This window comes from Sturnira hondurensis, unplaced genomic scaffold, assembly GCF_014824575.4.
Source record: "Sturnira hondurensis isolate 20B ecotype Veracruz unplaced genomic scaffold, ASM1482457v3 Scaffold0016273, whole genome shotgun sequence".
Taxonomy (NCBI): Eukaryota; Metazoa; Chordata; class Mammalia; order Chiroptera; family Phyllostomidae; genus Sturnira; species Sturnira hondurensis.
The window spans coordinates 1,873,874-1,882,832 of record NW_028088904.1 but is presented as its reverse complement, the minus strand read 5'-3'; the positions used below and the strand labels follow the sequence as shown (position 1 = coordinate 1,882,832).

Here is an 8,959-nt window from a genome sequence, read left to right as displayed (position 1 = left end):
CTTGTTGATTCCTTCTTTGTGTCTTCAAGATTCTCTTTATTTTTAACTTGTCATTTTAATTATAGTATATCTTGGAGTGGGTCTCTGGATTCATATTATTTAGAACATGCTGCTTTTTGGACATAAGTATCTGTTTCTTCCCCCAGATTAAGAAAGTTGTCAGCAATTATATCCTCAGATATACTTTGTTGTTTTCTTGGAACCACACAGTGCCATGTTAGTGTGGTTGATATTGTCCCAGAAGTCCCTAATACTATTCTCATTAAAAGAAGGGGATTTTTACCACTTTCACTGGGGAGTTTTCAGTATTTGTCTTGTAATCTATATTTCTTCATCTGCTATTTACTCTTTCTAGTATTTTTTTCATTTCTGTTATTGTATTCTTCACCTCTGAATGTTATCATATTTTCTAGCTTTTTGTTGAAGTTCTCTGAGTTTGTCTATTTTACTTTTAAATTGCTGAGCATCTTTTTGACAGTTTCTTTCATTTTTATGTGGTAAATTGCTGATATGCATTTCATAACAGTTTATTTCTGCCTTTGTTGGTTGTGTTCCTTCATTTATGGAATATGTTGTCCCTTATTTTGTTAGACTTTCTCTGTTTGTTCCTGTGATTTAGATGAAATGGCTATCTGTCCCAATGCTGAAAACATTGTATTGTGTAGTATTATGTAGATTGTGTGAAGGATACTTTTAGATTGGATAGAGTTGGAGCAGGCATCTGCCATACTGGGGTGTTACCTTCCCAAGAGGAGTACATATGGACAGGACAGCCTGGTAAGTGTTTGCTTCCTTGTGCCTAGCTGGGCTAGTTGGTAATCCGTTTGGATGGCCCCACAGCACCCTGTTGGCTCTGCTGTTGATCCAAGCAGTGTCTTCTTGTATGCTCTGAATGTAGTAATCCCTGTTCATTTATTGTCTTCTCCAGGAGCAGTTTGTGCTGTACAGAGTAGCCCTATGAGAGTGAGCACACTGGTTTGCCCTGCTAGTTTCCTATTACTTAAGGCAGAGCTGCCCCGGCTGTACCCATTCCTATTGATTTGACTGCTACTTGAGACTAGTCTGAGTTGGGCCCCCTTTTTAGGGCACATTCTGCTGTATCTCTCTTATAGAGGTAATGCTGCCCCATGTACATTTGGTAGTGGCTTGGTGTGTGTGTATTCCAGCTTTCTGGACTCACTGTATCTCCCTGGGACAAGCAAGCTTGTGTACACTCTATGGTGCAATATTGTTTCCACTTGAGCTAGTTTCAGCAATGGTACATAGGGACTACAGCAGCCAGAGCTCCCAGATAGAACTCACAACTAAGCTTTCAAGTTAAGAATGCAAACAGTGCCACCCACCTGCTCCTTTAATCTTGGCAGGATCTCTCTGAGCTTCCCAGTCTTCTCTAAACAGTCTCTCTCTCTCCTGTTTTGTGCATATGCTGTTCACTTGTCACTCAGTTGTGTCTCAGGAGGAATTGGTCTTAATATAGGTGTATGTTTAAAGAAATGGTAGAGGAGACAACTTCCATGTCTTTACACTGTTTTGTGTTGGACCTGTATTCTTGGAGTTGATTTTTGTGTAGCATTAGTTCTTCAACAGAACAATGTGGTATGTTTTGGTTTAACCAGTGTAATTCAAAGAAACATTTTTGAGGTCCCATTTCTTTGGTAAAAGGTTTGTATCTCTTGTTAACATACCTTCTCAATGGTACTCGATACAAGAGTTTACATTCTCACATTATTTTCTAAAGGTATGCTGAAAAATTCTGATTGCTCTTGGGCAATATTCTGAAAAATTTTAAGTCAATCTGTCATGGTTTCCCACATCTGTCATTTTAACACGTCATGCCAGAGCAGTGCCATCAGTCTGCTTGAGCACTTAAAGTGTGCACCAATGTCAGTTGGAGATGTTGTAGGAGCTAAGTGGAGTAGTATAGATTGTTAAAGAGCAGTTATATTTCAAAATACTATGTCATCTTAACCTTCTGATATTCTTTGTAAGTATTCGTTTATACAGGAAGTACTACTAATAATGACAGTACCTATACTTATTGGTTATCATTTGCTATCCATGTACCTATGAGCATTTAAAACAACAAAGTTATTTAAAGACCCATTGTCCCACTGAATTTACAGTATGATAATGACATTTTCCCCATTAACTTTCAGGTCATCAAGAAAATAACAACTTCTGTTCTGTTAACATAAATATTGGCCCAGGTGATTGTGAATGGTTTGTCGTTCCTGAAGATTATTGGGGTGTTCTGAATGACTTCTGTGAAAAGTGGGTTCCTGAATTTTTAAAGTAATTTTGAACCAAAGATTTTATAAAGGGCAAAAATATGATGCTAAATTTGCAATTATTGTTTAGTATAAATTTAACTTTAAATAATTTCATTTCAAATTATGTATGTTTTTATGTGGAATAATAAATGAAAGACCATGAAATCAGTCCATGCAGTAACAGGCATGAATTCAGAACACAGGGAAGTGAATTGTTTCTTATGTTTATTTTAAAAATTGCTGCTTGAATCAACACTTACTTGGTAAATGTGCTTTAAATATAATTAAGCTTGTTGCTGTTCAATTTGGAAATGGTAAGAATTCTAAAAGTAAATAAATATCCTTATACCTTGTAAGTGACTCAAGCTGTGTACCTTTATAAATCATAAAATTATCAGTTGTCCAGTACCAAGAACATTACCTGCTATTTTTCATAGTTGGTAATGATACTGATGTAACCATATAACTCATATACTAATATGTCTGAAATATAAATTATACATGATCTACTTATAACATAATTAAAATTGCATGAAATTCTCATAGTACTCATGACATTATGGGTCTTTATCAATATATTTTGCAAAAAGTACATCATAGTGGTTAAAAATAATATTCCAAAATTTATTCATATTCTGGGAAGATTTGAGTGCTTTTTAAATTTTTAAAATGTATTTTATTGATTATGCCATTACAGTTGTCCCATTTCCCCCCTTTCATTCCCCTCCACCCCGCATACCCCCTCCCCCACCATTTCCCCCTTTTTAGTTCATGTCCATGTGTCTTAAGTTCTTTAGATTCCATATCCATACTATTCTTGCCCTCCCCCTGTCTATTTTCTACCTACCATCTATGCTGCCTATTCTCTGTACCTTCTCCCCCTTCTCCTCCTCCCACTCCCCTTTTGCTAATCTTTTAAATTTGGTCTTATATATAAAGTTTTCTTAGATTAATGTCAAAATTTTTAAGATTTATTAGGAAAATAATCTGCTCTTATATGAATTCTATGTATCAGCTAACTCTAGAAGCTTAAATACGGAAGGAAAGGAGAATTGTCATTATGGGAGTCTTTCTTGTGCTACAGAAAATGTTTATTTCTTAAAGTTAGAAAGATGTAATCATTGTTACATGTTCAATACGTTATTTTTATCATTCTGGGTAAGAGCTGATTGTTATCAGGATTTAACTTTTCTTGCCTGCAAATAGACAAGTGAACTAGGTCAAAAATAATTGGAAAAGGGGCAGGGGCGGGATAAAATAATAATGATGATAATAATTGGAAAAGACAGGTGGTGTCCAAAATGTTTGAATTTCAGAGTAAGAAAAACGTCAAGTTAGAATGAATCATTTATCTAAATTTGCAGAAATGGCACTTATTCTCTCATCTTTCCAGAGTAATTTTATTTTTCATAAAGATATTGCCTCCAATGTTATAACCCCTGTTTTAATTTTATGATTGTCCAAAGCATTTATCTTTTTTAAAAAGATTTTATTCATTTATTTTTAGAGAGAGGGGAAGGGAGGGAGAGACATCAGTGTGTGGTTGCCTCTCACATGGCCCCTACTGGGGACTTGGCTCACACAACCTAGGCATGTACCCTGACTGGGAATCGAACCTGCGACACTTTGGCTCACAGCCCACATTCAATCCAGTGAGCTAAACCAACCAGGGCCCAAAATATTTATCTTGAAATGAATTATTGTTGTGAACTTTAGTAAAAAAAAACAACAACAAATGTTTGATCTGTTCGCCTGTGTTGGCTTTTTTTTTTCCTTCTTTTTTTTTGTAACTGGCAAGTTTTCTCTAGTTTTACATTGGTAGTATGAGGTGAAATATGTCTAACAGTTGTACCATGTTTTGCAGTTTCCCTCTCTCCTCTCCCTCTCCTGTTTCCTCCTTCCTTGTTTTTTTATTAACTTTTGCTAGAATTATGTCAAGAAAAGTTTTCCATTTTAGGAGAGTGAAGGAAGAGAGGAAGTTTTCATATAGACAACTTCAAGACACACTTTATTACATTTTGAGAAAACAAAAATAAAATAAAAACCATTTTAAATAGTGAAAAAGAAAGAGTTCTATAATGTGAACTTCATCTTCTTGAGAAAAATAAATAATTTGGAATATCTGAAGTGTATGTTATTTAATTCTTTGTAGAAAAAAATCTTAATGTAGTTTCATAATGTCATGAAGGAGCATAGTAAATAATCAAAATTTAAAATTAAAGCTTAATAATTGGTTCTGTTTGTGTTGGTGGTGCTGATGGAGTTTAGTTCATGTTACATCAGGAATATTCTCAAAGTTCCTGGAGAAAAATGGGAGGTAGAAAAAGTCTAGGTGCATTGCTAAATCAAGAGAAGTTTCTAATTAATACATCTGCCACAGTGATTCTGACTAAGAGGTTAGGTAGCCTGATGTCTTCACTCTCAATTTCCTCCTGAGGTATTTTAGTTGTTAAGAGCTTCTTTAGGAAGGAATATATCAGAATATTCATTATTAAAACCAAATTAAAATCATATAGAAATATAATGTGACACTTTTAATATTGGATTTTTGAGAAATAAGTTTAAGTATATTGTACAGATCTTTAAATCTGCCTATTGTCACTTGCTGTTAATTTTGTTTTCAAGCCCTCATTTTGTGAAATGCAGTTCTTATTGCAATGCTGTTAAGTTTTAATGAAATACTCATTGAGAATGTCTTTTAGTTGTTTTTTTTTAATTCACACATATTGATGAAATATTGAACAAAGTCTTTTATTACATTTATTTTTCAGAAATAATCTGAATTTTCTCATGAGTTCTTGGTGGCCCAATCTTGAAGAGCTTTATGAAGCAAATGTTCCAGTGTATAGGTTTATTCAAAGACCTGGTGATTTGGTCTGGATAAACGCAGGCACTGTGCACTGGGTTCAAGCTGTTGGCTGGTGCAACAACATTGCTTGGAATGTTGGTCCACTTACAGGTATTTCAAATAGTACATTAACAGATTTTGAACAGATAGATGATATAAACAACCAATTAATGTTTCTCTCTTTCATGAGTATTTGCTTCTCCCCTTCTCCTTCTTCTCTCTCTCCCTCTATAATCAATAAATATATCCTTGAACAAAGATTTTTTTAAAGAAAAACAAAAGCAAAGAATTTGATATCCAAGAACAGATATTTGGGCTACTAACATACCTATGCTTTGTAGTACCACCGGATAATCTTTTGATACCAGAGTCTTTTGTGTTTTCATAAAGGAAGCATTTTATGGGCACAAACAAAGCAGAACTGTTATTCAAAATTTTAATTTAGTCTGGTATGTTATACGCACAGCAATAGTGAATGAAACTGCTTAATGCACTTAATGTAAACAATGTGGCCTTGGACTCCGGCCAAGATGGAGACATAGGTGGAAACACTGTGCCCCTCCCACAACTAAATTTAAAGACAGTGAAGTTTTAGAAACAAAACCACAGCCAAAACAGTGAAAATTGAACTGTACAGAAGTGCTACAACAACGAACCACTCTGCCAGACCAGTAAGAGGGGCGGAGTCGGTGGCAGAATGGGATTGGGATGGAAAGACCGTTCTGTCCTACCAAGCCAGGAGCAGAGGCGGAGGTGGTTGGTGGACCCCAGGCATGGGGTGGTGACAGGTGGACCCAGTGAGGGCACAGGGCAGCTGGCTGACTGCAGTCACACATTAGCGCACAGATAAACCAAGCAAAGGAGCGAACAGTGAGACAGACCGCTCAATCTAGGGCCCCAATGAGGGGAATTAGAGCCCGAAAGCACCAACTGGAAAGAGTTTCTTGGGGTCGAGGGGCCAGGAGAGGCACCCAGGCTCACAGAGAGTTCGTTGGAGAGACCCACAGGGTCCTGGAGGGTGCACAGGCCCACACACCCGGGAACCAGCACCACAGGGGCCCGGGCCCAATTTGCTTGTGGGAAGTCACAGAGGGGAAGAAATCTGAGAGGGAGTGGAGCAGAGCAGAGTGCCATTTTTTTCCTCTCCGACCCTGCCCCCACATACAGCATCACAACCCTGCAACTGCGTCACCCAGCCCTGGAGAACATGTAAGTCTCCACCCCTCAAACATAACAGGTGCAAACAGGCCGAACATTATGACTCAAGAACAGCTCAAAGCCCCAGAGCCTATGATTCTAAGTGACCAAGAAATAGCCAGCCTTTCAGATGCACAGTTCAAAACACTGGTGATTGGGATGCTCACAGAATTGGTTGATTTTAGCCACAAATTAGAGGAACATATGAAGGCTAAACTAATTGAAATGAAGGGAAACGCACAGGAACCCAATAGTGATGGAAAGGAAACCGGGACTCAAATCAAGGGAGTGAACCAGAGGAAGAAAGAAACAACCAAACAAAAGAAGGAAGAATCAAGAATTCAAAAAAATGAGGATAGGCTTAGGAACCTCCCGGACATCTTTAGACACTCCAACATCAGAATTATAGGGGTACCATAAGGGGAAGAAAAAGAGCAAGTGGAAAACTTACTTGAACAAATAATAAAGGAGGACTTCCCCAGTCTGGCAAAGGAAATAGACTTCCAGGAAGTCCAGGAAGCTCAGAGAGTGCCAAAGAAGTTGGACCCAAGAAGGAACACACCAAGGCACATCACCATTACATTAGCCAAGATTAAAATGAAGGAGAGAATCCTAGACACATCAAGGGATAAGGGGACAGTCACCTACAAAAGAGTTCCCATCAGACTCTCTGTGGATTTCTCAAAACAGACCTAACAGGCAAGAAGGGGCTGGAAAGAATTATTCCAAGTCATGAAATAAAAAGACCTACATCCAAGACTGCTCTATCCAGCAAAGCTTTCATTTAGAATGGAAGGGCAGATAAAATGCTTCTCAGATAAGATCAAATTCAAGGAGTTCATCATCACCAAGCTCTTAGTATAAGAAATGGTAAAAGGATTTATCTAAGAAAAAGCAGATAAAAACTATGAACAGTGAAAGGACAGCAAACTCACAGTTATTAACAACCACACCTAAAACAAAAGTAAACTAAGAGGACAGTTAGATCAGGAGTGGAACCACAGAAATGGAGATCACATGGAGGGTCAGCAAAAGGGGAGTGGGAGGAGGAGGAGGAGGAGGAAGAAGGTACACAGAATAAGTATCATATGGTAGGTAAAAAATAGACAGGGGAGGGCAGGAATACTATGGGAAATACAGAATCTAAAGAACTTGTGACACATGGACATGAAGGGGAGAATGGGACAGTTGTAATGGCATAAGCATTAAAATATTTAAGAAAAAAAACAATCTGGTCTTTAAATCAAGAAAGAGCTGAGTGGTAACTCCTTGGTTCTACCTTTGATAAATCTTACCACTTCAGTCAAATGTTTTGAAACTTTCAGAGGCTCATGCATTGTTGGGGGTTGGTTAACCTACAAAATGAGAATTGTTAAAAATCCATAAAGCTTTATGTGAAGCAGTGAAATGAGGTAAGAGAGAAACTCCTTGCATGATGCTGAACCCTAAGTTTTGTTTGCATGATAAATCCTTTTAAAACTATTATTACTGTAAAACAATCTTTTTAGTATCTTGAGATTTTTGGAATTGGTCTTAAACTTATCACCTGAGAGGTGATGTCTTTCATTACTTTGGGTTACTTTATAAGTTAAGTGTTTTTTCTCCTAGCCTGCCAGTACAAATTGGCAGTGGAACGATATGAATGGAACAAATTGCAAAATGTGAAGTCATTAGTGCCTATGGTTCATCTGTCTTGGAATATGGCTCGGAATATCAAAGTCTCTGATCCCAAGCTTTTTGAAATGATTAAGTAAGTGCTTTCCAAAACTGCTATAGTCTCTGTTTTGGGGGGTGTAAAGTATAGTGAGGAGTGTTAGCTAATTAATAGTTTCCCCAGTGAATAATATGTCAGTTGACCTGAGATGATAAAACAGTGCCACAATTTTGACATGTTCAAAATATTTTCTTCCATAAGTAAAATATGTATTTTTTCCAAATAGACTGTCATTATGATATAGAGAGGAATTAAGGTATACACGATTCTATACTAAATTCACTCCTCTATGCTTTCCCTTAACCTCTGATTAAACTGATTTCCCAGGACTTTAACAATTTTTGGTACTAGAAGTATGCCTGCATCAACAGACGATGACAATATAATATAAATATCTCATATATTGCCCTGGTTTGTGTAGCTCAGTGGATTAAGCACCAACCTCAGAACCAAAAGGTCACTGGCTTGATTCATAGCCAGGGCACATGCCTGGGTTGTGGACCAGGTCCCCAGTAGGGGGCGCCAGAGAGACAACCACACATTGATGTTTCCCTCTCTTTCTCCCCCTGTGCCTAAAAATACATAAATAAAATGTTTTTTTTTTAATTTTNGTACCACCGGATAATCTTTTGATACCAGAGTCTTTTGTGTTTTCATAAAGGAAGCATTTTATGGGCACAAACAAAGCAGAACTGTTATTCAAAATTTTAATTTAGTCTGGTATGTTATACGCACAGCAATAGTGAATGAAACTGCTTAATGCACTTAATGTAAACAATGTGGCCTTGGACTCCGGCCAAGATGGAAGCATAGGTGGAAACACTGTGCCCCTCCCACAACTAAATTTAAAGACAGTGAAGTTTTAGAAACAAAACCACAGCCAAAACAGTGAAAATTGAACTGTACAGAAGTGCTACAACAACGAACCAC

At 37.3% G+C, this 8,959-nt stretch overlaps 1 long non-coding RNA gene across 1 annotated transcript; it reads left to right on the top strand.

Moving 5' to 3' along the window:
- Positions 1–251: 251 nt before the first annotated feature.
- Positions 252–8,099, top strand: LOC119000752 (uncharacterized). Its single transcript, XR_005069397.1, has 3 exons — positions 252–2,271; positions 5,042–5,229; positions 7,924–8,099. It is a non-coding gene; the product is annotated as an uncharacterized LOC119000752 (long non-coding RNA).
- The last annotated feature ends 860 nt before the right edge of the window (positions 8,100–8,959 follow it).